This window comes from Nycticebus coucang, chromosome 2 (assembly GCF_027406575.1).
Source record: "Nycticebus coucang isolate mNycCou1 chromosome 2, mNycCou1.pri, whole genome shotgun sequence".
Taxonomy (NCBI): domain Eukaryota; kingdom Metazoa; phylum Chordata; class Mammalia; order Primates; family Lorisidae; genus Nycticebus; species Nycticebus coucang.
Window position 1 is genome coordinate 171,754,911 of NC_069781.1, and position 24,894 is coordinate 171,779,804.

General features: G+C 50.2%; 1 protein-coding gene across 1 annotated transcript in view; it reads left to right on the forward strand.

Annotated features, from left to right (window-relative positions):
- The first annotated feature begins 11,572 nt into the window (after nucleotides 1–11,572).
- The window catches only part of ST3GAL2 (ST3 beta-galactoside alpha-2,3-sialyltransferase 2), a 53,315-nt gene continuing 39,993 nt past the window's right edge, over nucleotides 11,573–24,894 (forward strand). Inside the window, exon 1 of the mRNA XM_053607329.1 lies at nucleotides 11,573–11,772. The gene's annotated coding sequence lies outside the window, so the exon portion shown is untranslated. The remainder of the gene's footprint in view (nucleotides 11,773–24,894) is intronic.

The window sequence follows — 24,894 nt, forward strand, 5'->3', positions numbered from 1 at the left end:
TAAAATCCAAGCATTCTGAGAGGTCAAATCCAGAGGATGGTTTGAGGCCAGGAGTTTGAGGCAGCAGCAAGCTAGATGGTCACACCATTGTACTCCAGCCTGAGAGACAGAGCAAGACCCTGTCTCAAAAAAAAAAAAAAATTCTGCTTTAGATACTGAGTGGGGAGGGCTTGTGAAAAGATCAAGGAACTTTTTTTTTTTTTTTTTGTAGAGACAGAGTTTTACTTTATGGCCCTAGGTAGAGTGCCGTGGCCTCACACAGCTCACAGCAACCTCCAACTCCTGGGCTTAAGTGATTCTCTTGCCTCAGCCTCCCAAGTAGCTGGGACTACAGGCGCCCGCCACAACACCCAGCTATTTTTTTTGTTGTTGTTGTTGCAGTTTGGCCGGGGCCAGGTTTGAACCCGCCACCCTTGGTATATGGGGCCGGCTCCTTACCGACTGAGCCACAGGTGCCACCCAAGGATCAAGGAACTTTTAGCTAAAGATTTACTACATCCATCTTTGGAAGAGGAAAGAACAAAGATAAAAAGAAACGACTGGCTCAAAGTACAAATTCTTAGGTTGGGAGCATTGCTCATGTCTATAAGCCTAACCCTCTGGGAGGCTGAGGAGGGCAGATTGCTTGATTTCATGAGTTTGAGACCAGCCTGAGCAAAAAGCGAGATGACCCTGCCCCCAGTCTCTATTAAAAATAGAAAAACTGACGGGTGGCGCCTGTGGCTCAGTGAGTAGGGCGCTGGCCCCATATGCTGAGGGTGGCGGGTTCAAACCCAGCCCTGGCCAAACTGCAACAAAAAAATAGCCGGGCGTTGTGGCGGGCGCCTGTAGTCCCAGCTGCTTGGGAAGCTGAGGCAAGAGAATCGCGTAAGCCCAAGAGTTAGAGGTTGCTGTGAGCTGTGTGACGCCACGGCACTCTACCCCAGGGCGGTACAGTGAGACTCTGTCTCTACAAAAAAAAAAAAAAAATAGAAAAACTGAGTTGGAGGTTGCTTTGAGCTATGACACTACAGCACTCTAGAGCAATTGAGTCAGCTTCTGTCTTAAAAATTAAATAGGGCGGTGCCTGTGGCTCAGCGAGTAGGGTGCCAGCCCTATATATTGAGGGTGGTGGGTTCAAACCTGGCTCCTGCCAAACTGCAACCAAAAAATAGCCAGGCGTTGTGGTGGGCACCTGTAGTCCGAGCTACTCTGGAGGCTGAGGCAAGAGAGTCGCCTAAGCGCAAGAGCTGGGGTTGGCTGTGAGCTGTGACGACACAGCACTCTACCATGGGTGATAAAGTGCAGCTCTGTCTCTAACAATAAATAAATAAATAAATAGGCCAGGCATGATCTTGTCTCTACTAAAAATAGAAAAACTAGCCAGGGGCGGTGCCTGTGGCTCAAAGGAGTAGGGCACCAGCCCCATATGCTGGAGGTGGCAGGTTCAAACCCAGTCCCGGCCAAAAACTGCAAAAAAAAAAAAAGAAAAACTAGCCAGGCATTGGGGCGGGCACCTATAGTCACCCAGATAGTGTGCACTGTACCCAATAAGTATGAATTTACCCTTCCCTACCCTCCCAGCATGTTTTCATTGAGTTTACTTTCACATGTGCACTTAAGTGTTGGTCAATTAGTTCCAATTTGGTATGGAGCACATGTGCTTGTTTCTCCATTCCTGTGATTTTTTTTTTCTTTTTCTTTTTTTTTTTTTTTTTTGAGACAGTCTCACTTTGTTACCCCCAGTAGAGTGCTATGGCGTCATAGTTCACGGAAACCTCAAATTCTTTTTTTTTTGAGACAGAGCCTCAAGTTTTTGCCCTGGGTAGAGTGCTGTGGCATCATAGCTCACAGCAACCTCCAACTCCTGGGCTCAAGCACTTCTCCTGCCTCCACCTCTCAAGTAGCTGGGACTATAGGTGCCTGCCACAACGCCTGGCTATATTTTGGTTGTAGTTATCATTGTTGTTTGGCAGGCCCAGGCTGGATTCGAACCCGCCAGCTCATGTGTACGTGGCTGGTGCTTTAGTTGCTTAAGCCACAGGCGCTGAGCCAACCTCAAATTCTTGGGCTCAAGTGATTCTCTTGCCTCAGCCTCCTGAGTAGCTAGGACTACAGGTGCTGGCCATAACACCCAGCTATTTTTTTTTTCTTTGTTTTGAGACAGAGTCTCACTTTGTCACCCTCAGTAGAGTGCCATGGCTCACAGCAACCTCAAACTCTTGGGCTTAAGTGATTCTCTTGCCTCAGCCTCCCAAGTAGCTGGGACTACAGGCACCCACCACAATGACCAGCTATTTTTTTTTTGTTGTTGTTGTTGTTGTCAATGTTATTTAGCAGGCTGGGGCCAGGTTCTAACCTGCCAGCCCAGGTGTATGTGGCCGGCACCCTAACCACTGAGCTACAACTGCTAAGCCACAGCTATTTCTTTTTTTTACCTTTTTTTTAGTTTTTGGCCGGGGCTGGGTTTGAACTTGCCACCTTCGGCATATGGGGCCAGTGCCCTACTCCGTTGAGCCACAGGCGCTGCCCAAGCCACAGCTATTTTTAGAGACAGGGTCTCACTCTTGCTCGGGCTGGTCTCTAACTCATGAGCTCAGGCAATCCACCCACCTCATCCTCCCAGAATGCTAGTATTACAGGTGTGAGCCAACGCACCTGGCCTCCAGTGATGTTTCACTTGAAGAAAGGTTTCCATTTCCATCCAGGTCGTTACAAGAGATACTAAATCCCTGTACCACTCATGGAATAATCTCCCCCCACCACACACACATTTATTTGAAATGCCTCTTTATAATATGCCAAATTTCCATTAGTATTTCAGTTTATTTCTGGACTTTCTGGCCTATTCCATTAGTGTATTACATTCTTTTAACTATAGGTTTACAATATATGCAATATCTGAGAAGGCTAACACTCTTCACTAAACATAGTTTTTTGTGTTTTTTTTTGTAGAGACAGAGTCTCACTGTACTGCCCTTGGGTAGAGTGCCGTACCGTCACACGGCTCACAGCAACCTCTAACTCTTGGGCTTACGTGATTCTCTTGCCTCAGCCTCCCGAGCAGCTGGGACTACAGGCGCCCGCCACGACGCCCGGCTATTTTTCTGTTGCAGTTTGGCCGGGGCTGGGTCCGAACCCGCCACCCTCGGCATATGGGGCAGGCACCCTACTTACTGAGCCACAGGCGCCACCCTAAACATAGTTTTGAAAAGTTTCCTGGCTAGGCCAGGGGCAGTGGGTCATGCCTGTAATCCCAGCACTTTGGGGGGCCAAGGCAGGTGCATTGCCTGACCTCTGGAGTTTGAGACCAGCCCGAACAAGAGCAAGACTCTGTCTCTACCAAAAATAGAAAAATTATCTAGGTGTTGCACCTGACACATGTATTCCCAGCTAGCTACTCAGGAGGCTGAGGTAAGATGACTGCTTGAGCCAAGTAGTTTGAGGTTACTGTGAGCTATGACACCAGGACACTCTACCCAAGGCAACAAAGTGTGACTTTGTTTTTTTTTGTTGTTGTTGCAGTTTGGCTGGGGCTGGGTTCAAACCCACCACCCTCCATATATGGGGCCGGTGCCCTATTCACTGAGCCACAGGCGCCGCCCAAAGTGTGACTTTGTTTAAAAAAAAAAGAAAAAATTTCCTGGATAGTCTTGCTTATTTATTTTTCCAAAATAATTTTTAAATAAATTTATCTTCCCTTCGTTTTTGTTTTTTTTTTTTGACACAGTTTCACTTTGTTGCCCTTGGTAGAGTGCTGTGGCGTCAGAGCTCACAGCAACCTCAAACTCTTGGGCTCAAGTGATTCTCTTGAAGTAGCTGGGATGACAGGCACCCACCACAACGCCTGGCTCATTTTAGAGGCAGGGTCTCACTCTGGCTCAGGCTGGTCTCAAACGTGTGAGCTGAGGTGATCCACCCACCTTGGCCTCCCAAGTGCTGGGATTACAGACGTATCTTCCCTTCTTACACAAAGAAACCTGCTGGTATTTGTATTGGGATCACATTACATTTATACTAGATTAACTTGACTTCTTTTTATTTATTTTTATTTATTTATTATTTTTTTTGTAGAGACAGAGTCTCACTTTATGGCCCTGGGTAGAGTGCCATGGAATCACACAGCTCACAGCAATCTCTAACTCTTGGGCTTACGCGATTCTCTTGCCTCAGCCTCCCGAGTAGCTGGGACTACAGGCGCCCACCACAACGCCTGGCTATTTTTTTGTTGCAGTTTGGCCGGGGCTGGGTTTGAACCCGCCACCCTCGGCATATGGGGCCGGCGCCCTACTCACTGAGCCACAGGCGCCGCCTTGACTTCTTTTTATTTTTATTTTTTTTCACATGTAAGGTTTTTATTAATCCTCTTGTGAAAAATCTATACGATGGCTGCAGATAACATCACTGTAGAGTCTTTACTCCTTCGCCTTCTCGCCATCACCAACATTAGCCTTTGCAGTGCCCCTGACTTCTTCATTCTGTTCTTGTGTTCCTTTCACTGCTTTCTTGACGTCTTTTTCTTCTCATACAGGCCATGCCTTGCAAGTCTATGTTTGGGTTCATTTTTCTTTTTTCTTTTTTTTTTTTTGTGGTTTTTGGCCGAGGCTGGGCTTGAACCCACCACCTCCAGCATATGGGACCGGCGCCCCATCCCCTTGAGCCACAGGCGCCGCCCTGGGTTCATTTTTCTTTCTTTCTTTTTTTTTTGTGGTTTTTGGCTGGGGCTGGGTTTGAACCCGCCACCTCCGGCATATGGGACAGGCGCCCTACTCCTTGAGCGAAAGGCGCTGCCCTGAGTTCATTTTTCTTTGCATAATCCAAAGAATCGTAAATCATGCCAAAGCCTTGGTCTTCCCACCACCAAAGTGAATTCTGAATCCAAATACAAAGATGACTTCAGGTGTGGTCTTGTACATTTTGGCTAATTTTTCTCTAATTTCTGTCTTTGGTGCTGTTGCCTTCCCAGGGAGAAGGACATCAATGACCATTTGTTTCCTCTGAAGTAGTGGGTTAGTCATGAACTACCTGGTCCGGATAGTTACTGTGTGGTTCATGATGGCGGGCGATCCTTGGGCAGCCAGGGAGGAAGAGTATTTGACTTCTTTTTTTTTTTTTTTTGCAGTTTTTGGCCGTGGCCAGGTTTGAACCCGCCACCTCCGGTATATGGGGCTGGCACCCTACTCCTTTGAGCCACAGGTGCCACCCTTGACTTCTTTTTTTTTTTTTTTTTTTTTTTTTTTAATTTGGCCGGGGCTGGGTTTGACCCGCCACCTCCGGCATATGGGACCGGCGCCCTACCCGCTGAGCCACAGGCACTGCTCTTGACTTCTTTTTAATAGTCTTCTGGGCGGCGCCTGTGGCTCAGTGAGTATGCCGAGGGTGGCGGGTTCAAACCCAGCCCCGGCCAAACTGCAACAAAAAAATAGCCGGGCGTTGTGGCGGGTGCCTGTAGTCCCAGCTGCTTGGGAAGCTGAGGGAAGAGAATCGCGTAAGCCCAAGAGTTAGAGGTTGCTGTGAGCCGTGTGACGCCACGGCACTCTACCCGAGGGCGGTACAGTGAGACTCTGTCTCTACAAAAAAAAAAAGAAAAGAAAAAAAAAATAGTCTTCCTAGCGGGGCAGCACCTGTGGCTCAGTGGGTGGGGCACCAGCCCCATATACGGAGTGTGGTGGGTTCAAACCCAGCCCTGGCCGAACTGCAACAAAAAAATGGCCGGGCATTGTGGTGGGAGCCTGTAGTGCAGCTACTCAGGAGGCTGAGGCAAGAGAATCGCCTAAGCCCAGGAATTGGAGGTTGCTGTGAGCTGTGTGACTTCATGGCACTCTACCAAGGGCAATAAAGTGAGACTCTGTCTCTACAAAAAAAAAGGCTTCCTAGCCAAGATCACAGTACTTTCCTCATTTAATCTTTAGAACAAATTCTAAAGTGTAGAGTGTATTATTATTATTATTATTCTCATTTTAGAGAAGAGAGAACTATGTCAATTTGGTCTGACTTTGAGCTTCTGTCCCTGAAACAGAAGCCCAGGAAGGGAGAGCATCAACTCCTCTTTGTTTAGTAGCTATCTACCTCCAAAGCCCTGTTCTCAACAGTCACATGCTACTTCTTCCCTTTTATTTTTTAATTAATTAATTAATTTTTTTTTTTTGAGACAGAGCCTCAAGCTGTTGCCCTGGGCATCACAGCTCACAGCAACCTCCAACTCCTGGGCTCAAGCAATTCTCCTGCCTCCGCCTCCCAGGTAGCTGGTACTACAGACACCCGCCACAACGCCTGGCTATTTTTTGGTTGTAGTTATTGTTGTTTGGTGGACCCAGGCTGGATTTGAACCTGCTAGCTCAGGTGTACTTGGCTGGTGCCTTAGCTGCTTGAGCCACAGGTGCCGAGCCTTTTTTCTTTTCTTTTTTTTTTTTTTTTTCAATTCTAAGACATAGTCTTGCTCTGTTTCCCAAGGCCAGAGTACCATGGGCTCAGCCTAGCTCACAGCAACCTCAAACTCCTGGGCTCAAGTGATCCTCCCACCTCAGGCTCCTGAGTAGCTGAGACTATAGCCACCTGCCACTGTGCTAGGCTAATTTTTTCTATTTTTAGTAGAGATGAAATCTCTCTCTCTTTTTTTTTTTTTTTTTTTTTTGAGACAAAGAGTCTTGCTCCAATTCCATGGGTAAGTGCCATGGCATCACCATAGCTCACAGTAACCTCAAACTCTCGGGCTCAGGAGATCCTCTTGCCTCAGCCTCCCAAGGGTCTGCCACCACACGTGGATAGTTTTTCTATTTTTAGTATAGACGGGGTTTTGCTCTTTCTCAGGCTTGTCTCAAACTCTGAGCTCAAGCAGTTCACCCACTTCAGCCTCCCAGAGTGCTAGGATCACAGGCATTGTCCAATGCACCCAGCTAGTCACGTGCCTGGTTTGCACTGGACAGTTCACCAGCAAAGCTAGGCTTTTAAATGAATGACACAAATTGAGTGTTATAGGTTCACATGGGACTGAGGCATCTGGGGAGAACCTTCTGGAGGGACAGAAAATTCAAAACAGACTTTGGACAGTAAGGCAGAGTTTAGATGGACAGGGAGGACCAGAAAGCACAATTGGCAGGGGGAAGTGGGTGAACCCTTTGGACATCCAATTAGGAGGTAATGAGGTTAACAGGGATAGGGGGCTCTTGTTGGAACTGAGGGATAGAAAGGGTCTCTCTGTCCTGCCTAGGAAAAGGTATTTTAATTCTTTCAGAATAATCTGTTAACAGTGATTTGGGAAATGGATATAAATTCAGAAAGCTTCATTTAACTTCTGCCTGTGAGGGGACATTACTATAGCATGTGATTTAGGTACAGAGGCAAAATCCTTGCAAGAAGGGCCTGGGAGCTGGTCTAAAGGCCGAGCTTGGGACTGCATGTAGATTACTGAGTCCTCCATGCCTGTAATGGGACACAACTCTAAGGGAAACAGGAAAGCATTCCTGAGTTAACCTTCGTCAAGGTCCAATGCCTCTGGTAGCTATGCGGCTACTTGCCCAAGGACCTTGAGTAAATTCACTGTTTTGATCCTTGATAAGGAGAGGCTAGAGTCTGGGCCTCTACAACTCAGAGTCAATACCCGTTTTGTCAAAGATAGACAAAACCAAACACTGGTTAAAGTGGTACCAATGAATTTTAATCAGTAATACACTATGTATTGCCATAAGGAAGAAGGTCCAGCATGAACTGAACCCAACTTCAGCTCGTACAGGGGTGACTGGGTGTTTTATTTTATTTTATTTTTGAGGCAGAGTCTCACTTTGTCGCCCTCAGTAGAGTGTCATGGTGTCATAACTCATAGCAACCTCAAACTCCTGGGCTTAAGCAATTCTCTTGCCTCAGCCTCCTGAGTAGCTAGGACTACAGGTACCCACCACAACACCCAGCTATTTTTAGAGGCGGGTTCTTGTTCTGGCTCAGGCTGGTCTCCAAGATGTGAGCTTGCCTCTGCCTCCCAGAGTGCTGGGATTGCAGGCATGAGACACTGCCTGGCTGTGAGTGGGTGTGTTTTTTTTTTTTTTTTTTGAGACAGAGCTTCAAGCTATCACCCTGGGTAGCGTCACAGCAACCTCCAACTCCTGGGCTTAAGCGATTCTCCTGCCTCAGCCTCCCAAGTAGCTGGGACTATAGGTGCCCGCCACAATGCCCGGCTATTTGTTTTGGTTGTAGTTGTCTTTGGCAGGCCTGGCAGGATTCAAACCCGAATGTGGTTGGTGCCTTAGCTGCTTGAGCTATAGGCACCACCCTGTGACTGGGTGTTTTAAGGAGAGATTGAAGGACGAGAGAAGGTGACAAGGAGGAGCTCAATAGAGGCAGGGATGTGAAAAATTGCAAGGGGCTATGTCTGTTGGCTGGCAATTATTGAAGTTAGGATTCTACCTTACCAAGGAGACTGGGAGACAGGCCTTATCTCTCAGGATGACTTTATTTGAAAGAAATGGCTTTCAGGTCCTTGAGAAAGACATTTGTAGTTGTGGGAGATACATACTCATCTCAAAGGATCAGAGAACAGATTCACAAAGGGTAGTCCCACCTGTGAGACCTTGTCTCTAAAAACTTTTTATGCCGGAGGTGGTGGGTTCAAACCCAGCCCTAGCCAAAAAAAACAAAACAAAACAAGGAGGGTGCCTGTAGCTCAGTTGGTAAGGTGCCGGCCCCATATACCGAGGGTGGCAGGTTCAAACCCGGCCCCGGCTGAACTGCAACCAAAAAAAAAAAATAGCTGGGAGTTGTGGCGGGCGCCTGTAGTCCCAGCTACTCTGGAGGCTGAGGCAAGAGAATCGCTTAAGCCCAGGAGCTGGAGGTTGCTGTGAGCTGTGTGATGCCATGGCACTCTATCGAGGGTCATAAAGTGAAACTCTGTCTCTACAAAAAAACAAACAAACAACAAAAAAAAAAACCAAGGAGAAAAAAGGGGGGTGCCTGTGGCTCAAAGGAGTAGAGCGCCAGCCCCATGTTCCGGGTGGCGGGTTCAAACCCAGCTCTGGCCAAAAGCTGCAAAAAGAAAAAAAAAAAAAGGAGAAAAAAAGATGGGCTAGTCAGATGTCTAGAACAAACAGTAAATTCTTGTGGCAGCAGGGAGCTTTCTCAGGCAGGCACTTTAAGGGGAGCTAAGGTCATTCTAGGGTTGTGGCCTTGAGCTATTAGAAACTATGTTAGTTAGCCGGGCGTTGTGGCAGGCGCCTGTAGTCCCAGCTACTCGGGAGGCTGAGGCAAGAGAATAGCTTAAGCCCAGGAGTTGGAGGTTGCTGTGAGCTGTGTGATGCCACGGCACTCATAAAGTGAGACTCTGTCTCTACAAAAAAAAAAAAAAAAAGAAACTATGTTAGTATGTAAGTCTTTTGATGTGGAGGGAAGAGGGTAGATAAAATCATTTGTGTTCTGTAGTTTGTATAGGCCAAGGTTGAGGCTTTGTTAAAAAGAGGGCTCAGTGGCGCCTGGCTGGAGTTTGGGTAGTCTTTGTCTCCTTATGAGCGGTTGGGTTCCTGCCTGAAGGTGGTGTTCACCAAGCTTCCTCTTTAGCAGTTAGTACTTCCAAGAACAGCAGAATAATAAGTAGTAGGGAGGTTTACCTGGGTAGGAATGAGAGGCACTCTCATCTAAGAGTGACAGATCAGGAATCTACTTCCCCATTTGTCACTCCCCACCCTGTCTTAGGTCAGAGCCTACCCACAGGCAGCAGATTGTACTGAGCTGACCTTGTCCTAGGGATTTGACATTACAACCCCTGGCTTGGGAAGAGGCCACCAGGAATATCTTTGTTACCTCCTTCACAACAGAAAAAACTTCCCTGCTTTAGAAGGAATTTCAAGGGCTGAAATGTGGAACATTTTTCAGTCAGATGGCCCCATGTAGTAACTTCCTTTATTAAATGCCCTGACTTGTTTATTACTTTTTTTTTTTTGAGACAGAATCTCAAGCTGTCACTCTGGGTAGAGTGCCATGGAGTCATAGCTCACAGAAACCTCCAACTCGGGCTCAAGCGATCTTCTTGCCTCAGTCTCTCCATCCTTAGTAGAGATGGGGTCTCGCTTTTGCTCAGGCTGTCCTCTAACAGGCAAGCTCAAGCAATCCACCTGCCTTGGTCTCCCAGAGCAGTATGATTACAGGAGTGAGCCTGGCCTTCTTCATAAGAGAGAGCTCCTGTGGTAAATTGGACTGGGACCCTGCCTTCCACAGCCTGGCTCTGCAGAGGCTACTATTACTCCATAGGAGGGCCATCCTTGAAAGACTAGAGAATTCTAGTCAACAAACACCAACAGCAGCTGTTATCAAAGTGGTTGCCTAGACTAGCAGCATCAGCAACATCTGGAAACTTGTTAGAAACGGAAATTCTGGGTGGCGCCTGTGGCTCAGTCGGTAGGGCGCCGGCCCCATATACTGAGGGTGGCGGTTTCAAACTCGGCCCTGGCCGAACTGCAACCAAAAAATAGCTGGGCGTTGTGGCGGGCGCCTGTAGTCCCAGCTACTCGGGAGGCTGAGGCAAGAGAATCGCTTAAGCCCAGGAGTTGGAGGTTGCTGTGAGCTGTGTGATGCCACGGCACTCTACCGAGGGCCATGAAGTGAGACTCTGTCTCTCTAAAAAAAAAAAAAAGAAAGAAAGAAACGCAAATTCTGGGGTCACCCTAGAGCTACAACGCCAGAAGCTGGGGATGGGGGCCAGCAAGCTCTCCAGAAGAATTTTATTCCTACTGAAGTTTGAGACCCTCTGACCTACCACCGGATGGGAAGAAGATGGAGGACGAAACAGTGGTCCACCTGCAGTTTCACAAAGGTTTTAATCCAGGTTTGGAAGTTGGAGGATGAGCTAAGACATGGAAAATATTTTAAGTGCATGCATTTTATTCTAAACAGTGGGAGGCTCCGAACATTTAGGTGAGTCTGGAATGAGAAGGTGCCCCCGTGGGTGAAGGCTCTGGGAAAACCATAGACACGCAGCCCCTTTTCCACAGATAGGGAACATGAAGTCTAGCGAGGCCAAACCCCACGCCCACGCCGCTGATGCGGGCTCTGTCCCCTCCGGCCTGGGCACAGCGGCCCCACCGCAGCTCCGCCTCTCAGCGCCGGGGTGTGAAGCCAAGCTGGTCTCCGGTCGTGGCTCTTTGCGAGTGCGAGTGTGAACAGTCCCCTCTAGCCGGGGTTGGCCGCAACTGGCCAGAGCCGCATCTGAGAGGCATCCTCGGCTGGTGTGCACCTCCGGGAGGGTTAAGGTATCCAACCCGGGCCCAGAGCATCACAGACACTCCACGCCGTCGGTTCCGGCCGGCGAGAACCCTCCCATCGCCCTCCCTCGACCCCCTCGCCGGCCCCCCCACCCCGCGCGGTAGCCCCTCTGTCCCCAGCCGAACTACAAAGCCCACGATACCTGGCGCGGGCGCGCGCTGCCTCCTGGGAGAGGTAGTCCGGGGTGCGCGGAGCCCGCCGCGGCCCGGCGCCGGCCGGACTCGGTATCCCAGCATGCCCGCGCACGTGCAGGAGGCGGAGGGCGGGGATGAGGGGAGTGTGCGAATGGGGAGGGGGCAGCCACCCCCTTGCCCCCACCCTTCCCTTCCAGCCGGGCCGGGTGGGGGGAGGGGCCGGTCTGAGGCGGCGGTGGCGGCTCTCGGGGAGGGCTGGGCCAGGCTAGGGCGGGACTAGCCCACAGCAGGCGGACAAGAGCGCCGCGGAGCTAACGGGTCCGGGCGGCGGCGGCGGCGGCGGCGGCGGCTTTTGCGCGGGCGGAGGCAGCAGGAGCGGCGAGCATGGCTCGCGCGGCGCCCGGCGCTGACTGAGGTGCGCGGGCGGGATGAGGGCGGGCGGGATGCGAAGCGCCCGGGGGCTCCAGCTACCCCAGCCCTCCTCTGCGCGGGCCGCTGGCCGGCCCGGCGGCCCAGACCGGCCCGGTCCAGCCCGGCAACTTCCCCCGCGTCGGGCGCTGGACTCCCCCGCGTGGGCGGGGGTCCTCTGGCGTTGGCCTCTGTCCCGATCCCCGCCTTCTCCTGTGCACGTCCAGCCCCTCCCAGCTTTCCTGGCGCTCCTGTTCCACTCCTTGCCGGCAGCCCCCAGTCCCTGCCCCAGTCTCGACTTCTAGTCTATTGCCTAGTTCGTACCTCCAAACCCGGACGCTAGTCCCCTGCCCCTCTTTGGACAGAGGCTGCCTGAACCATCAGCACCTTTCCCCTCTCTCTCCTGTGGTCTTTCCTCTACCTGGCACTGCCCCGGCCACCCTTAGTGGCCCAGTTCTCCCAGCTTGACCTCCTTCCCACTTTGGAGAAACTGAGGCATGACATGAGCCGGAAACGGCCAGCGCGCTAGTTCTGTGGTGGCTGGCCTGAGGAGCCCTGTCCCTCGTCTCTCCTGTTCATGCTTTGGAACAGAAGAGTCACTTCTTGCCCCCAGTCATTCCCCTGTGACTGGACCAAACTTCCCACCCCTGCTGTCGCTGGAGCTGAGCTTCACTTTAGTCTCCCCTTCAGCTTTCTACCTCTTCTCCTTCCCCTTCTCCTGCAAATATCCCATTCCTGGCCCTGTCTGCCTGTAGAAGAGTCGCCCACCCTTGCTTGCTTGCTCATTAGCCTTTCAATTTCCTTTTCTTGCCAGCTGCATGTATCTCCCATCTTGCGTTCTGCTTTACAGCTGTGTAAAGGACCAGAGAACAAAGTCTAAGGTGGTGTTGGGCAAAAGGGAGAGAGAGGTGGTGGAAAGAAACCCATTCTGTGGCTCAGTGAGTAGGGCGCCGGCCCCATATGCCGAGGGTGGCGGGTTCAAACCCAGCCCAGGCCAAACTGCAACAAAAAAATAGCCGGGCGTTGTGGCCGGCCGCCTGTAGTCCCAGCTACTCGGGAGGCTGAGGCAAGAGAATCGCTTAAGCCCAAGAGTTAGAGGTTGCTGTGTGACACCACGGCACTCTACCCCAGGGCGGTACAGTGAGACTCTGTCCCTACAAAAAAAAAAAAAAAAGAGAGACTCACTCACAGCCTCTTTTAGCCAAAGCTGCTGAGGGGAGTTCAGGGCACTTTGAAGCCTCTGGGAAAGTCATTCCTAGCCAGCAACTCACACTCACTCTGGCCTCATCTTTGGGAGGAATGTCTGGAAGCTGGTTGGCCATCCCTTCCTGCCATGATGCCTGGTGGGCTCTGAAGTCCCTCAGAGATGGAAGGCATCCACCTCCTTCCTCAAGGGCGATGGTGGCATAAGAGGAGTCTGCCAGACCACACCCATAAGCCTCATCTTCTGTTGCTAAGTTTGGAGGGGGTCACCCTTTCAGGGAAGGATATCTACTAGGTGCTCTGAGCTCTTGGTGGAGGAAGGCACAGTATCTGTAGGGGGTGAACGAGGGAACGAAGGCTCAAAGAGGTGCTACAAACTTGTCTGTATAATTCAGGTTTTTTGTTTGTTGTCTTCCTTCAACAGATTTTTTAGGGTCCTCCCTTTCTCCCCCAATCCCCAATTTCCTAGTGGGGAGGACGAAGGAAGGGACAGGAAGCTCCAGGAATTCTGTGGGGTCCTAAATGAACAATTTTGATGTGAACCAGATGGTTCATCACCCCCTCCCTTGACTCCCCCTTGGCTGTGAATAGGATGCTTTTAACCTTGTAACCTGAGACTGGAGGAAGGGAGGCCAGGGGGCCAACTGTCTGTGCAAGTGTTCTGTCTGCATCTGCACACTAGTGTGCAAGCTTGCCAGGTGCCTGTGGGAGTGACCCTGCCTGGGAGTGCATTGTTGTGATGTGCTGTGGCATGCTGAAGGCCCAAATTCCATATACAGCCATATGTAAGCCCCTAAGAACCACTCACTGGGTATGGCCTCAGGGAGCATTTCTGAGGAAATGTTCTTGAGAAGGCCTCCTGGGATTGAGGGGTCTGAAATACCAGGTTTGAGGGGTTTAGGGGAAGTGAGGCAGTCTGGGTTTCTCAGAACTATTTGTTTTCTTTCCACGGCAAGAGATCTGAGGGGTAGGGTCTGGGGAGAGGGGTGGAAAACAGATTCCTTTGCATTCTTCTATTTCATATGCTGCCTTGTTTTGGCACTATTTGTGTACTTGATTTTGTGGATATTCTTCATATGCTCCCTTACTTCTGAAATACCACCACCTGGCTCAGTTCTTGGCACATAGTAGGTGTTCAGTATATGTGTGAGTAAAAGCAGGGGGTCTTATGGTTAAAGGTTTAGAGCAGGATTCTTTATATTTGACCAGGTGTGAGAATCCCCTAGAGATCTGCTTAAAGCACAGATTACTGGGCCCCAGAGTTTTCTGATCCAGTCGGTCTGGGTGGGGTTTATAATTTGCAACTCTACAAAGTTCCTTGGGACCATTACAGTTGTTTGGGAGATTAATGCAGCCAGATGTAGAGTCTTAAGAGTAACTTCCTTCCACTTCTCCACTCAGGCTGTTCTGCAGTCGTAGTGGTTGGCCTTTTCTTTCATTCTGATGCTGCCCAGGTTTGGGCATGTTAATGATAGGGATTACTTGTGGTGCCTGAGCTGCTGGTCACACTGTAACCACGTAGCAGAAACAGCCTGATAGTTACTTGGAACCCCCTGGACATTAGGAACCAGGGCCTTGGAAGAGGGTGGCTGCATGGATATAGTGAAGCAAATGTTGAACCAGGCCCTTGTCTGCCCTGTGCCTGTCTCCCAGACTGAGCGAGTTGGGGTGCCTGCCAGGCAAAGTCCTGCCATGGCTGCTCACTGGACAGGATGCCTGGGACTCTCTGAAATTTAGAAAAGCAGGCAACATCACTAACATTGTGCTTTGCAAAGCACTTTCCATCTGTTGTTTTATGGAAGGTTTATAAGGCATATAGAGATCCAGATAGGGTTATTGAGGAACAAAGAGATGCTCTATGTGGCGCACAGTGACCCCTGAACTACTGATTCCAACTCTTGGACTGAGCGTCTGCTAACCCAGGGGCTACTAATAGTTAACTATTTTAACTGCTGTTTGTCGAGTGCTTATTGGCAGGCACTGTGCTAGATGTTCTTAGGTGTTAACAATTCCTCTTAGCAACATTGCAATGTTGACATTGTCACTATTTTGTAGATGAGGGTGGCACCTGTGGCTCAAAGGATTAGGGTGCTGGCCCCATACTCAAAGGAGGTGCCGGGTTCAAACCCAGCCCTCGCCAAAAACTGCAAAAAAAAAAACAAAACTATTTTGTGGATGAATAACTGAGACCTACAGAACTTAACAAGACTTGCCCAAAGCCAGGCGGCCAGGAGGACCTGGTATTGAAACTCATATTTGCTCTTAGATTGGTTCTTAGTCTTTGTTGCCTGGAAAACCAGTAATTGTCCCAAAAAGTCTGATGAGGCTTTTTTGTTGTTGTTTAAAGACAAAGTCTTCCTTTGTTGACCCAGCTAGACTACACTGGCATCATCATAGCTCACTGCAACCTCAAACTCCTGGGGTCACATGATCCTCCTGCCTCAGCCTCCTGAGTAGCTGGGACTACAGATGTGTACCACCACACTCAGCTAATTTTGAAATTTTTTGTAGAGATGAGGGCCTTGCTATATTGCTCAGGCTGGTTTCAAACTCCTGAACTCAAGTGATCCTCCTCTCTTAGCCTCCCAAAGTTCTAGGATTATAGGCGTGAGCCACTGGGTCTGACCTGATGAAATTTTTTGAACCTAGAACTCTGCTGGGTGTTGTATAGGAGATAGCAATGACCAAGTCAGTGTACTCTGGGAGGGGGGGTGAGACAAGTACATCAGTATGTCTATGACTAGCTGGTGGCTTTACCCAATAGAGGGCTCAGAAGAAGCATTTGAGATGGGCCTTAAGGGTAGGGTTCCAGAAGTACCTGTGGCTTGGTGGTGTGCAGGCCAGTGAGTGCAAGAAGAGGCAGTCATGTGGCACATTTAGGGAGTTGTCCCTTTTGGCTAGACTGCTAGAGCATAGGGAATATATTTAGAAAGGAGAGAAATCCTATTTGGTTGCAAGCCATAATTTGGGCAACTTTGGTAAGAAAGGATTTCGTTGGAAGGCTATGGGAGCTACAGATTCAGAGGGATAATTCAGGACCCAGGTCCCATATAGTCTATTTTTTTTTTTTTTTTTGAGACAGAGCCTCAAGCTGTCACCCTGGGTAGAGTGCCATGGCATCACAGCTCATAGCAACCTCCAACTCCTGGGCTCAAGCGATTCTCCTGCCTCAGCCTCCCAAATAGCTGGGAACGGGCGGCGCCTGTGGCTCAAGGAGTAGGGCACCAATCCCATATGCCGGAGGTGGCGGGTTCAAACCCAGCCCCGGCCAAAAGAAAAAAAAAAAAAATAGCTGGGACCACAGGCACTGCTACAACACGGCTATTTTTTGGTTGCAGTTGTCATTGTTGTTTGGCAGGCCCGGGCTGGATTCGAACCCGCCAGCTCAGGTGTATGTGGCTGGCACCTTAGCTGCTTGAGCCATAGGCACCGAGCCCCAGGTCCCATATAGTCTTGGAGTAGGTATGGCAGGAACCAAAGGTCAGACTTTTCAGGGTGCCTCTGTTGCCAGGATAAATCTGCTGCAGCTGTAGTTGGTAATTTTGTCACCATTTCTTGGGATTCACATGCCAGAGAGGATATGTCAGGTTGGCCAGCCTGGGCCATGTTCCCTCCCTTGGCCAGGCAAGGGCTGGTGGCATAGTAGACAGTCCCCCTAGATCTTATTGAAAAGCAAAAGTCTCCAGACACTGCAAAAGGTCAGTCCAGAAAGATGCTAGACAAGGACTTGAACTGACAGGTGGTGAAGAGGTACTTTAGTCAGACAAGTTTCTGTCAGACCAGGGAGACGGGCAGCAGGATATGGCTGTGTCATAAGGGGACAGGGAGTGGAGGGAGGGAGGACTCAGAAAACTAGACAGGGTCCAGGAGAGATGGAATGAAGGATGGAACTTGGCACTAGAAATGGAAAAGAGGTCTGATTCTAGAAGTTGTGCAAAGAGATACCATCTTCAGAACAGACCGTCTGATTGGCTAGGCTTGGCCCTGGGGAGTTGGTTCCTTTAGCTGAAATGGGGCAGTCAGGAGGAGACAGAGTTTCAGGAGTAGTTGATGTGTCCCTGCCTTAGCAGAGCTGTGTGCAGTATGTGGACAGCACACCCAGAGTCCTGGTGAGCTGCCTGAGGTTTGGGGCCCCGCAGCCCTGATGAGGTAGGGCTGCAAAGTCTCAGAGGCCTCTCTATCTTGCAAGCAACTGGGGCTTTGCAGCCAGCCCTGCGCTTTTGCACATCTTCTGTCTCCACAGGCAGTCCAGGATTGGCTTCCCCTTTCTTTGCCCTCTCTCCTCTGTGTTCCTCTCAGCTCAGCTTAGCTGTCCCTCTCACCCCATGTTCCAGCATACGTGGTCTCTGAACAACTGAGGGGTCTGGCCCAGCTCGCTGAAACCTAGGTTCCCTCCCTGTCTGCTCAGAATGCTTGTTAATAATAAGTCCTTGCTAGCTCTTAGGGCAGATCTCTCCAAGTGACGTTTCCCAAGAAGAGGGTCTGAACTTTGCTATCTGGGGAAAACAGGCTTTTCCTCCAGTTATGCAGTGTTCATCAGGGATGCCTGCCTGCTGTCCCTAACCAGCCATTCTGGAGTACTTTTGTTGCTTATTTATAAATCATTATCATAATTACAACATATTGTCAATCCAGTCTTCTGTTGCCATTGCAGATCTCTTCTAGGGCTCCAGGGCATAGGCTGGGCTCTGGGCCACCCAGCTTTCTAGCCTGTCCCTGAGGGAGTTTCCTTCTACAGGAATGGGTACAGAGAGAGAGAGAGAGAACAGGGTCCTCTGGGTGGAAGCAGAGGAGCTATGCTGAAGGGCACTTTATCCCCACAGATTTTCAGAGCAGAAGGTCATCTTCCTGGAGTGAAGAAGACTTTTCCTCAATTCAAAGATATGTGCTGTTTTACCCTGTATTAATGCACTGGATACTACCATGGATGATAAGGTGAACAGAGGAAATCCAGAGGAAAAAAATGTAGAGTTTCTTTCTTTTTTTTTTTTTTTTTTTTGTGATTTTTGGCCAGGGCTGGCTTTGAACCCGCCACCTCCAGCATATGGGACCGGTGCCCTACTCCTTGAGCCACAGGCGCCGCCAGTTTCTTTATTTTGCTATTAATGCTAAACTTTTTTTGAGACAGAGTCTCACTCTTTTGCCTTGGGGTTGAGTACTATGACATTATTATAGCTCACAGCAACCTCAAACTCTTGAGCTGAAGTGATCCTCCTGCTTCAGCCTCCTGAGTACCCGGGACTACAGGCACCTGCCAGAATGCATGGCTTGTTTTTCTGTTTTTGATAGAGATGGGGTTTCACGCTTACTCAGGCTGGTCTCGAACTCTTTTTTTTTTTTTTATTTTTATTTTTTTGTAGAGACAGAGTCTCACTTTATGGCCCTCGGTAGAGTGCTGTGGCCTCACACAGCTCACAGCAATCTCCAACTCCTGGGCTTAAGCGATTCTCTTGCCTCAGCCTCCCGAGCAGCTGGGACTACAGGCGCCCGCCACAACACCCGGTTATTTTTTGGTTGCAGTTTGGCCGGGGCCGGGCTTGAACCTGCCACCCTCGGTATATGGGGCCGGCGCCTTACCGACTGAGCCACAGGCGCCACCCATGGTCTCGAACTCTTGAGCTGATGCAATCCACCCACCTCAGCCTCTCAGAGTGGTAGGAAGGTCAGGCATGAGCCACTGCAGACCAGTACTTAACTTTTACTTGCACAATAGTGTTAGTAGCACAACATGCATAATTCTGGTGTCAGATACTGAAAAACTTGAGGCTCCTCAGTGCAGTTTTTTTCTCCAGGTGGGATTTACCTTTAGGCCAAAAGGCCTCACCTGCTCCTGGAGGGTGGTTTTGCAGGGCTCAAAAGAAGGAAGCAGACCCTGAGGTCTTATGGCAGGACCCAGGGACTGGCAAGTCTGCGTTTTTCTCTCGAGTCTCAGCCCAGGCAGGTAACAGCCTCCCAGCTCTGGCAGGTCAGCAGCTTTCTGAGGAAGAGAATTGGCAACAAATGCAAATAGCTAATTGGTCTAGAGGGAGCTGCTCTGGTGAGAAAAAATCAACAAGTTGTTTATTTTTGTGGCTAAAGGGAGTTTGGAGGGGATGGGGCTGGTAGGAGGGGGGATGAGATGTGGATTGGGGGAAGGGACACAGCCATGGGAATGGTAGAAGTGAGGTGGGTTCTCCCCACCTCTCCCCACCGGCACCCCCTCTGCCCCACCCCTGCTGCCTCCCCCACTCCCCTACCCTTCCCTCCTGCCTTCTTTGCAGGGTTCCTTTGAGTTTGAAAGGGACATTAGTAAAATGTTGAGTCTCCCTTGCCCCGTAAGTGGCCCCCCACTTCATTCTGGCCCAAGTTCAGTTAAAGACAAAATACCAGCCATTTGATGCAGGCAGTGAATTGGAACCTGAGTGTCAGGGGGAAGTGAAAGTTTCTGTGGGCCTTGAGTAGTTAGGCTGTGCAGGGGGGTGGGGAGGTGGACAGAGTGGCAACCAAAGGGACTATGGCTATGTGAGTAAAGGCTAGGTAGGGAGAGCCAGGAAAGCCTCTGACTTCCCCTTTCCCTCCCTAGGGAGGGGTGTGACTTCCCCAGACAGTCAGGTTCTGGTTCAGTTTGTCAGGCCATGAGGGAATTTCCAGGGGGGTCTGCCTTCTCTCTGCTCCCTCTTGTCCTAGAGGGCTTAGTATTTCCCTGGGCGGTGCCTGTTCAGCCTCTGGGTGGTTTCAGGGCCCTCAGGGGGCCCTCATGGGTAGGAGGAGATGGTTCTAGAGATGGGAAAACCTGAAGGGGGTGAGGAGAAGAGTGGAGACTCGGTCAGAGTCTTGGCTGAGGGGCAGTGTTGGCACTTCCTAGACAGAAGGATGCTTAGAAATGGGGGGCAGGTAAGAGTTTGTGTCAGAGAGGTTCAGCCCAAGATCAAAGAGGCAGCTATTTGGTGAAAGATTTTCCTCAGTGCCTGCAAAGCAATTTACTTTTGTCTTTAAAGCAGCAGTAGGCAGAATTTTAGAATGAGTGAGTTTTAATCTCTCAAGTGATATTACCCAGCTGTCTATGTTCCTTGCCCCTCTCAAACCCAGGCGAGGTTTCTTGGCGGGCATCTTCTTCCACCCATACTGCTGCTCTAGCAATCCCTGCCCCTGCTGGATCTGTGGGCCCACCCTGCCCTCCTCTCTGTGCAGAACTGGGTGAGGGGCCAGTAGGCCTTCTGTTGACAGCCAAGAGGTCAGGTGGAGTCCTGGGCTGCCTCAGGGGACTCAGGGGATGGCTGTTTGGCTTTTCTGCAGGAAAGCAGCTTGTTTGTTTGCTGAGGGGTGTGGAGGGGGGATGAGGGGACCAGTGATTTTTATAATTCAGGGCTCTGTCTGGTTGGATGCATGTAGGGTTCTTGGTGTCTTTGCTACCCACCAGGGGTTTGCTGCTGTGTGACCTGGGCAAGTCACTGCCCCTGTCTGGGCCTTAGAGTTCTCATCTGTGAATAAAGAATTTGAAAGTCTGCTCAGGTTTTTACTCTCAAACCACTGATCAACCTGATTGGCAGAGGGGAGGTAGTGCTGGGGCCTGGAATGCCGTCATGCAGTCCGGATGTCTGTGGGGATCGGTTTGAACATTCTCCCAGTCTTCCTGGGTACGTTAGACAGCAGCTAGCCCATGGCATCTCTCTGGGGGATTTAGGCTTCTGCGGCCCAGGGAGCTGTTTTCTGGTCCCCCATTTTCAATAGTTCATGGTCTCCACTTTCAACTGTTGCTCTGGCTCTGTCCTGCGTTTAGGCATCTGGTCTCTCACATTCTTCCCTTCCTACAACAGTGCCAGTTAGGCCCTGGGGTGACTGTTAATAGGGTTCCTGTGTTTTTCTGTTCCAGGTTCCCCCACTCCTTTAAATCCGGTGCTCTTCTCTAGGCAGCTCTCCCCACATCCAGAGCTGGGGTGGGAGGTGCAATCTTAGGCTGATCATGGGAGGCCCGGGGCAGCTGGCAGACACGTGGCATATCTGCTGGGAGTTGAGAACCTGCCTGGACGGGGGCAGGGCAGGCCTCATAGTAGAGAAGAGAAGGAAGGTGTTAAGGAAAAGGCCAGATTTACTGAGATGGAAAGGCCTGAACTAAAAAGGCAGGGGACATTTGGGGACCTTGAGGAGACTAGTTTGAGCTAAGCGTGAGGATCATGCCTGAGACGGGGGATAGGGTAGAAGGGTCTGGCTGAGAGGTGGGCCCCAAGCCTTAGCTGGCAGGGAGGAAGGTGCATGCTTTCCTGCAGCCTCAGGCTGGATCAGGCTGGGCTGGACACTTAGGATTGTGCCCACAGGAAGTGTGGGAGGGGTTGTTAATGACTTTTCTCCACTGGCTGTAGGCTGCCAGAAGTCAGTCTGATGGAAGGGAAGAGGTAGACTCCTTGCTTTTTGGTTTTGTATTCCTAACAGCTGCCACCTTTTCTTCGCTGGCTCCACCACAGATACTGACATCAGCGTGGGGCTGCTGGTGCTCTACCACCTTTCTTGAAATACACAGCCCCTGGTTTCAGCCCAGCTGGGTTTCTCCTGCTTAGCAGCCAGCTCCCTTTCCCATCTGTGGTTAGATAAGGTCTACCCTAGGGGGTGAGGGGCCAAACCTGCCGTGACTGAGCCAATTCTGAGCCTGACCCAGGGGTTTAGAGCCACCCTAGTACTGGGGCCAGGGCTGTGGACTGAGCAGTGATTTCTAGACCTTCCTGTTCATTTTGGTCTCAGGATTACCTTGCTTCTCAGCCAGCCAGACCTGGAGCCACGTGGCCATCTGGGGGGTCAGCCTTTGCATCAGAACATTGGCAGATCTGGCTGTTTTTTTGGGAGGCGATGGACACCGACATCTGATGGGATTTGCATTTGTGAAGACCACTTTGGCTTCAGTGTGGAGAAGGAATTGGAGAGGGTCTCTTTAGTAGATGTGGGGCCAGTAGTTAGGAGGCTTCTGTAGGTGAAAGATGACATTTCAGAGGTGAGGCTTGGTTGCTCACACTTGTAATTCTAGCACTCTGGGAGGCTGAGGTGGTGGATCCCTTTTGACACCAGCCTGAGCAAGAGCAAGACCCCATCTGTAAAAATAGTCAGGCGTTGTGGCGGGCACCTGTAGTCCCAACTACTTGGGAAGCTGAAGCAAGAGAATTGCTTGGGTCGAAGAGTTTGAGGTTGCCGTGAGCTATAATGTCACAGCACTCTACCAAGAGCAAAAAAAGTGAGATTCTGTCTCACAAAAAAAAAAAAAGAAAGATGACATTTCCTTGAATAGAATGATGGTTATATACCTGGAGAGAAATAGAAAGATTAGAGGGAGATTTTAGGTGTAAAAGTCAGTTGAGTTTTATAATAAATTGGCTGTAAGGGGTTACCAGAAGGAGGTGATCACAGATGAGCCTTAAGTTTCAGGGTTAGATAGATGATGGTCCCTTTCTTAGAAATTGGGACTACAGAAAGAGAACTGGGTTTGAAGAGCTCAGACTATGCATGAATTTGGTTTGGGGTAGGCCAAGTTTGAGGTACCTCAAAGGTACACCATCTAAGGGTTAGCATTCAGAAGTTAGTAAGATAGACGGGTTTGGTATTCAGGGGAGTGTCTGGGATCATTTAAACCAGAGATGACTCTTATAGATTGAGAAAAATGTTTGGAAAGGCTTCCTGTCAAAAATTCAAGAAATGGAACCCGGGGTCCTGACTTCCTATTGCATTCCATGTCCAGGGGCATGTACTCTTTCCCTGACCACTTCAGCTGGATCAGAGCGTGGCTAGACAGCAAAAAGCATGGCACCCTCATCGCTGAGGCTTCCCTGTGGTTGGGGGCTCTGGTGGTGAGCAGTGCTCACTCCAGGCATCCTGGAAGGTCGTAATGCATCAGGGCTTCCCTCACCATCTACATGTCTTGGGTAATGTCCCTGACTGGACAAGGACTTGGGTCCTGGCCAGAACTGAGCCACTGCCGGGAATCCCAGAACATTAGCTACTTCCCTTGTGGGCCTCTGAGCTGGGCTGACTTGTCAAGGACAAGGGTTTTAGGAAAAAAGTTCAGGGGAATACTTATGTATCAGATGGCAAGTGATACAAGGAATTTTTTTTTTTTGAGACCAGAGTCTCACTTCCTTGCCCTCAGTAAAGTGCTGTGGCGTCATAGCTCACAGAAACCTGAAACTCTTGGGTTCAAGCAATCCTTTTGCCTCCACCTCCCAAGTAGCTGAGACTACAGGCACCCGCTGCAACGCCCAGGTATTTTTTTAGAGATGAGGTCTTGCTCTTCCTCAGGCTGGTCCTGAACGCGTGAGCTCAAGCAGTCCACCTGTCTCAGCCTTCCAGCGTGCTGGGATTACAGGCAAGAGCCACCACACCTGGCCCTGATACAAGGAACTCCTTAAAGTTCCTTGAAATGAAATGGAAGATGGTTGTCCATGTGTGCATGATTTTTATCAGTTGGACCTCTTCCATTAAAAGGCTAAGAATCTGGGGCGGCGCCTGTGGCTCAGTCGGTAAGGCGCCGGCCCCATATACCGAGGGTGGCGGGTTCAAACCCGGCCCTGGCTGAACTGCAACCAAAAAAATAGCTGGGCGTTGTGGCGGGCGCCTGTAGTCCCAGCTGCTCGGGAGGCTGAGGCAAGAGAATCGCGTAAGCCCAGGAGTTGGAGGTTGCTGTGAGCTGTGTGAAGTCACGGCACTCTACCGAGGGCCATAAAGTGAGACTCTGTCTCTACAAAAAAAAAAAAAAAAGAAATTAAAAAGCTAAGAATCCAGCATGAAGTATTCTTTGACAAAAGAGAATCCTTTGACTTACGTGCACAACGGTATGATTGGCCTGGTGCAGTGGGGGGGAAATGACCCACTCTGAGTTCCCACATTGTAGGGGGCACCTATCAGCCGGCCTCGGTCCTCCATAACATCTCTGCCCAGCAGCAGGGTTCGCTCTTAATTGGGGCCATGACCAACTCTGGGCCAACTGTGACTGGGTGCATTTAGTGCTCTGATTGACCAAGCCTGAGTTACAAGGACAGAGATGGCAATTTAGGGAGAGATGGTTCAGGAACCATCCCCACTATAAAGATGTTGTGGACTGTGGCAGTGTCAGGTGTGCATTTGAACCCGTTGAGACCTTGTAGTAGCTCTGTGGCCTGGCTTACATGTCAGTAAACACCACTGCAGACAAACTGAGGTAAGAACCTGGATTGTCTGACTTGCAGGTTGAGGGCTCTTTCTGGTATGAAGTGCCACCTTTTAGGCAGGAGTCCCTTTTTCGCCTGGTTCCCCATCTATGACAAGTGAGTCATTCCCTGCACAGAATCAGCTGACAGAGGCATGTTATGGCAAATGGTTCCTTCTTCCTGTGGCCCAGGGTGATCTGCATGGTGGCTGGTGTTGTGAAAGGCTGTATCTGAAATGGAGACCCTCACTGCGGCTTTAGCCAGGCCCCAATAAACAGAGGCAGCACTGGTCCAGCTCTGGATTCTGCCTGGGACTGCCTCCCTCCACCTTCTTTTTTTTTTTTTTTTTTTTTTTTTTTGCAGTTTTTGGCTGGGGCCAGGTTTGAACCTGCCACCTCCGGTATATGGGGCCAGTGCCCTACTCCTTGAGCCACAGGCGCGGCCCTTTCCTCCACCTTCTGTCTCCCCTGTTGTCTGGGCTTCTGCATGCCCAGCCTCCTGTGTAGTTTTTTGCTGGCAGCTAGGTCAGGATATAGCTTTAGTGCTATTGTGTTTGCTGAATTATGTTGGAGGACTTTATGCTGGGGAGAGTTGTGCCACTTTGTCATCTTCTTTCGAAGAGAATGCCCAGGACAGTGGTGACAGTTTCAAGTAGAGAAAGATAAAAATACCTCTCTTCTGGACTTAGTTTCCCATCACCTCCAATCTGTTTGGGTGCAGGTATTTGACCCAGGTTGGCAGAGCAATGGAATAGTGCAGGGAGAGCTCGGCAGTGTGCTCTG